The sequence below is a fragment of the Labrus mixtus genome, chromosome 4 (assembly GCF_963584025.1).
Source record: "Labrus mixtus chromosome 4, fLabMix1.1, whole genome shotgun sequence".
Classification (NCBI taxonomy): Eukaryota; Metazoa; Chordata; class Actinopteri; order Labriformes; family Labridae; genus Labrus; species Labrus mixtus.
Window position 1 is genome coordinate 6,915,505 of NC_083615.1, and position 6,674 is coordinate 6,922,178.

Sequence of the window (6,674 nt, forward strand, 5' to 3'; positions counted from 1 at the left end):
GTCTGTCTGCTTCCTTAAATGATAAAAACATTGATGGAATCGAATATGTTGTTATTGTGGAAAACATTCCTTGGGTATGTCTTTGTTATGTTCCCAAAGCTCTTCGGACTTTCCCTTTAAGGGAGTCAAATCAATAAAACGCTGTCATGAAATAATTGTGTTTCAAGAAAGTGAGACATTTTTTGGACGTGTCTTTATGTAGACCACACGGACATTGCAGTTCCTTACTCCATACTGCAAAGAGGGCAAGATTGTTTGTCTGTGTGTGTGGGGTGGGGGATTTAAACAAGATTGGGTAATGATCACGTAATGCTTATGTGGATGGTAAAGACTCCATTCCCAGACTTTAATCTAAGTTTGTGTTTGTAGTCTTTGAGGTGTGGATTAGTGGGAGTGTTGAGTCAGGCCCAGTGGAGGGCCCAGAAGGTCAGCCCGGAGAGAGGCCCACGTAAGCAGGCTCTAGTGCTGCTGAATGGCCCGATAATGGCTTGGATCAGAAGGAATGTGTTCATGGAGCCTTGCTACTGACAGCCGGCCCCCGAGGACATGAATTAGCCTGACTGATAGAAAAAGAAGATGACAAAAACACTGCCTTAGGGGCTGTCTCCCCGGACTCCTTGTCTCCAGCACAGCTAAATGAATCAAATTGTCTCCAATTAAAGATTTAACCATGCTTCTTTCCCCTCGGCTGTTCCATTTTCTCCCCCTCCAGTTTCATGATTCAAAAACACTTATTGTAGTAAAGAAACAGACACTTTGTACACTGTGTTTACACGAGCAGTATTTGAGTGTACCCAATTTTTGTGGAAAGAAAAAATGCAGTGTAACTGTCATGATTTAGTTTTGTGTTTGTGTTTTATCCCAGTGTTGCTTGTTTCCCTTGTGTGTTAATGTCTCCTAGTGTTCATGGTTTCCTAGTTTTTGTCTTCAGTGTTTTCTGTTTTATTTTGTCATTCATTATCCTCGTGTATCTCTGTGTTCTAGTGTGTTTCGTTAGACTCTTGAGTTCTGTGTGTCTTTAGTGTTTCATGATTTATTTTGTATTGTCCTCAGTGTTTCTGGTCTTGTGTTTCTCCCTGCCCTGATTGCCCTGATTGCCCTGATTGTCTTCACCTGTGTCGTTAGTCTCACCTGTGTCTGATTACCCCATGTCTATTTAGTCTCTCTGTTTCTTCCCGTCTGCGTCAGTTCATTGTATGTGTTTGTCGGTGCGTATGTTACGGCAGTGTACCGGTGGCGCCCTGTTTTTGAGCCCTGTGTTGTTGTTGAACTTGTTGAAGTGAGTTTTTGTTAAAGTAAATAGTTTAGTTAATTCTGCACTTGGGTCCACACCTCCTTGTTTTCCAACCGTTTGTGACAGTAACTTGGATAATGGTATGGCTATAAAATGCTTGTTTATGTGTGTAGACGATGATCTGAATACTTCAAGTTTGAGTTGGGATTTAAAGGTGTTTGAGTTCTACAGAATGATGAAGCTCCTGTGATAGGTTTTGTAGCTGGTTATGAACAAACCATGTAAGGGAAATTTGACAATTTTTTTTTTTTTTTTTTTTATATGCCTGTCACTTTTAGACAAACAGTACGTGCCTAAGATTCTTTGTACAGAACAAGATCAGCAAAGAGATAAATCACCAGGCGTTTTCCACAGAAGGCACAAATTTGATACAAAAAAAAAAAAAATTCTCACACTTGCAGTCATTGCTCTTGTTTCCACTGCATTGGCCATGGTCTATCGTTGACGTGTGCCAACAGCTCCACTCCACTCCGCTCCAAATATGTGCCGGGTCTAATATTGGGAGTCAAGCTGAACGTAGCAGATCGACCCATACAGGAAGTCAGACAAGGGAATGCATATAGGATATCCAGTAAATTTCAAAATATAACACAATATGGAGACTGCCAATCGTTTATCCCATCTTTTTTCATTTCATTTATTTCTTGCTACCAAAAGTCTTTCTATTTTGCAGCACCTGTAGCCATAAACAATACTTCTTTTGTCTTTGTTGATCCAGTCCTGTTCATGCATCGTTAGATTTGACTATTAATCTCAGCCAGCTTTCTTTTAACAGTCAAATGTTTTGCTGTGCTCTATGCTGATGCAAATTCAGTGGTGAGCAGAGACTAGCAAGCCAGACAGTCTCCTTTTTTTTTTTTTTTTTCTTTCCTCCAAAGAGGATATCGACACAGTTCATCAAAGAGCTGAGATCATATTCAAATTAATTAGGCCCATATTTCATCAACCCAATGAAATGGGGCTGAACATAACCAAACTAACTCCAAATTAACCGAATGAAGTAGATACTTTGTAAGGCTTCCAAAAAAGGACACTGCTGACTTTTTGACGCCAGAATCATCGTTGTGACTGGGCAACAACTCAGTCTATGGTATGCAATAGAAAAATGAATGAAGCTTAATCCTGGATTACATGCAATGCATAAACATTATTAAACACAGGCATGATGTCACTGTACTCACAGGTTTCAGCACTAATGACCCACTGTTACACAGGGCTTGTCTGTTAATGTTATTTGAGTAGACACAACTACTGGGAAAAAGACTTATTATTATTATTATTATTATTATTGTAAGAGCAGCAGTTTGAATATTCTTTCTCTCTGCTATGTTTGATGAATGTTGCTCAACCCCCCCCCCCCCCAGTATCTGAAGCGTCAGTCGTGAGCTTGGCTGGTGTGACCACTGCATTATTACCCAGGGGTCTCCAGGGTAGCATGGGCCTGGACCTTCCCAGAGAGAGGGGCAGGCCAGGGGACAGGCCTGTGTGAACAGCTGCGCCCTGTTTTAGATCCGCGTACTCGGTTACCTCTTACTCTTTGAAGAAGTCTTTCCTTACACACTTTCACACATGCAGCACACATTAGTAGAGTAGGCCTCAAATACGACTGAAGGATGAAACGTTCAAACGCTGAAACTTTGATTTTCAATTTAAAAAGGAGCCCGATGGTTTCGGTGGCTTTTTGAATTGCCATTTTTAAAAGGATGAATCTTCAAAGCTTATTTAAATGGAGCTTCATGGAACCATTTGTTTCAGAATCCATATTACTAGTAATAGTCCAATTTAAAACAATCAAGCTCTTTGTAAAACCACAGAGTGTTCTATGTATAAGCCCTAGTGGGTTTCATTGCTCTGTAACATTGAAGCACATGGCCATCATGTGGTACAAAAGATTGTACATTCACACTGAGCTGCATTAGCATTTCAGAAAGCTTGTGTCAATCCTATTTTAAGAAATAGTTGGCTCTGGCAGTTTTGTTTGAATTTAAGTACACAACAGAATTCACACAAATCAGCTTTGTGTTTTCATCGAGGAGATTTTGGCTGCAACAGTTGTGACGGTCTTCTGCAGTATCAGGAACGAGTGATTGCTGTTCAGTCACTCCTCTATTGCCAATTCAGGTGGGTTGATAATGAATCAGCTAAACGTTTACTTCTGCTCCTTCAGCACATCATGTGAACTGATTTACCTCGTTTCAAGATTAGTCAACACTAGAGGAAAGTGGATTAAAGTATAATGAGTCTGTACAAAAGTGCAAAAACACTTTGTGACAGGTTTTTTTTTTAATAGCCTACATATAAATAAGAAGATATTGGGCATCGCTAGGAAATCATAGAATTGATACCTTTATTTTTTACATGTCTTTTGTCTTGATGTCAAAGATATCAAAGCTGAAACAGTCGTGTAAGGTTGCAACAAACTCTACTTACGCTTACTCTGATTCCGAATAAACACAATTTATGTATGAATTATATCTTTTATACCTCTCCAACAACCAACAAACTGATCTATTGACAATTTAAAGTCATTGCTGATAACAGTGTCTGCTGTTGGACAAGGTTTCACTAGTGACTAGTGCTGCAATGAAATTATTTTCAATTTCTTCTATTACGATCTTGGCCTCCTGCGACCATGAAAACAAGATCATCCAAATTAAGCGATTATAGTGCCGCATGCTGTGTTGCGCTCGTTTTGTCGGATTTTGTCGTGTTGTAAATGTGTTCGTTGTTATATTCTCAAAGATAAACTCTGCACACTGTCTAACTTACCGGTAAAGGTCACTTTTCCAAACGTTGCCAATGAATGTTTGTTTGCAAGTTTGACAGTGTGCAGGTTTTTGGTGGACACATTGCTCTCCTAAGCACCCGTCTTGTGAAGTGAACGTGCAAATATTTTTTTTATGTTGTTATATTCTTGCCACAAGAGAACATATTTATTTTCATTCATTGCTTGTTTTTGATAGTGTTCTGAATGTTAAAGTGATAAGTGCATGTGAATCACATGTTGTTAAATCAATGAGTAATCGTTATTAATCTTTTTTTCCATAATCAATCAGCAACACTCGTGACCTTTGACCAAAATGACTTTCAAAGTAAAAGTATTTATACACAAATTGTACAACAAAATATTATTACAGAGCTGGGATAAACTCTATCGTTCTTTGAAAGCAAACTTTGACTGTTTGTCTTTAGATATTAATGCACGATCTATTATTAACTCACTGTAACAGTGACCGAGTCAAGACCCTCTTACAGGGTCACAGATTCAAAGCATCTAAAATGTCTGCGTGCAACTGATGCTTTCAAACATTCGTTTCACGTGAATCAGCTCCAGCAGCACAGACAGCACAGCAGACAGACTCGGTGACTTATGAGCCAGCTGGGTTTTTCATCCCACTTAATTGAAAATTGCATGACACTGATTTAAATGAAGCGTTACTCTGTAATAACAGTTTTCTTTTCCTTGTCTGACATGTGATTGAGTTACAAAGGGGAATGCATTTGCAACAGGTGCCTCTAACACAGTGCAGTCATGAGGGCCTCCACGTCCACCCTCAGTAACCTCCCTCTGCCCCAGAGCCCCGAGGCTGCCAGGGAAACTTGATTCCATTTCAGACACTGGCACCGTGTGCGGCTGCAGACCTCAGAGTTGCCACAGGTGTGACTGAGGAGATGTCCCAGTGCATACACAGTGTGCGTGAGTCTGTATGTCCGAGTACATTTATTATATTCAGATTTCATATTTTGAAGACTGTTTGGTCTTTTTAGAAAAATGCAATGAATTTATTTTCAGTACATCTGTGGCTCATGATTAAACATAAATCAATGCTTGTGAGATAAATGAATAGAGAACAAGTTAACAAATATTTTATTTGAAAACAACTTTGAAAAACAAGAAAATGTTAAGAATTACCTGTATGAAATAGATCCGTCATGTGAGTATATCAGTAAAAGCTTTGTGTAAGTGGAACAATGCTTTTGGCACGTTACCAGCTTTGAAAAAGCTCTATTTCATTCATGAGTATTTACAAATTTAATAGTGGGCATGCCCTCTTCTCAAGGGGGGGAAGGCCTTGAGTCTTTTTGGCCAATCAGATGCCGTTACTCTTGAACTTGTGCTTCTTGGATCACATTAATACTTCTCGGGGTGTGGCTTTGCCTCACTGGTTTCTGAGCCAGGATATGTTAACTCTTACAAGACAGCACAATTTAACTCGAGTAACTATATTGCCTTTAAGCTGCATTGAAACTGGCTATGCATCTAAAATCTAAAAGTTGTTGTTTTTTATCTACATCTTTAAAAAAAAAAAAAACTACAATGGGCATCAAGTGGATGTTTGCTTAATACAGAAGTAGCTAATGTTACTAATGCTAATGTCAGCAGGAATGTTAAATGTCGCTGTATTGCGTCTGAAACATTTCCATTTTTAACTGCGGTGGAGCGACAACTCATCCAGGTGTTTACCTCATATGCACTGCAGTCCTCCTGTCACTGCTTACTAGTTGCCTGGAGAGAATGTAGATACTTGTGTGCTACCTCTTTTACATTCAGTGTGTCTTGGCGAGCAATATCTCAGCTGGTTTAAGGTGAGACTTCACTGAACTGAAAAGTCCAAACATTTGCTTCAGGTAATTCAGAAGAATTGAGTGTTCCTTGCTGCATCACTCCAAACAGAACAGACTGTATTTCTATGTCATAGTTCTCATTTCTGTCAACACAAAGAAGTCCTTATCAAGTAGCCCTGCCTATTTTACGAACTTAAGTTAAAAAAAAAAATCATAAATGCATGAAATAAACAGGCATACATTCCTATTTAAAAATGTGGCCCCTATTTCTTCTACTTTTTACATCCACCTATAAATTTGACTGATATTTCAATGAGTATTTGATGAAAATGTCTTTTTAAACAGCTCTTCTTTGGATTGCTCGATCACCCTTTTCAGTAAGTGGTCCTACAAATTTCAAATCAATGTATTATTTTGATTTCCTATTTGGCGGTTGTGGCGTATGTTATTCCCTTTTCCTGGTAGTTGTAATGGTGGTATCACTAAAAACGTTTTTTTCAATGCATCTGTAATAGAATTGTTTGGCTGGCATGATGTAGCTCTATTTTTCTTCATAGCATGTTTTGTTGAATCATAAAATCACATAACTAAATGTGGTGAGCTCCCACATCATCTTATTTCCAATTGATGTGTTTGCTTGTTTTAATTTCCACCTTAAAAAAAAAGAAAAGAAAAATGAACTCTTGACTTTTTTGGTAAGGAAATAAAATAGCCTAATAGAACTTCTTTGCATTGGAAATCGCTGGTTGCTGTTTCCTCTGATTATAATTCACAATCGGTTGTGCGGATGTAAATAAGTTTGAGCAACTTTAAC

The 6,674-nt window shown here is 38.7% G+C and overlaps 1 protein-coding gene across 1 annotated transcript in view; it reads left to right on the plus strand.

The window, feature by feature from the left end:
- The first annotated feature begins 214 nt into the window (after positions 1-214).
- skor1b (SKI family transcriptional corepressor 1b) overlaps positions 215-6,674 on the plus strand; it is a 136,258-nt gene continuing 129,798 nt past the window's right edge. The window contains exon 1 of the mRNA XM_061035461.1: positions 215-219. The gene's annotated coding sequence lies outside the window, so the exon portion shown is untranslated. The remainder of the gene's footprint in view (positions 220-6,674) is intronic.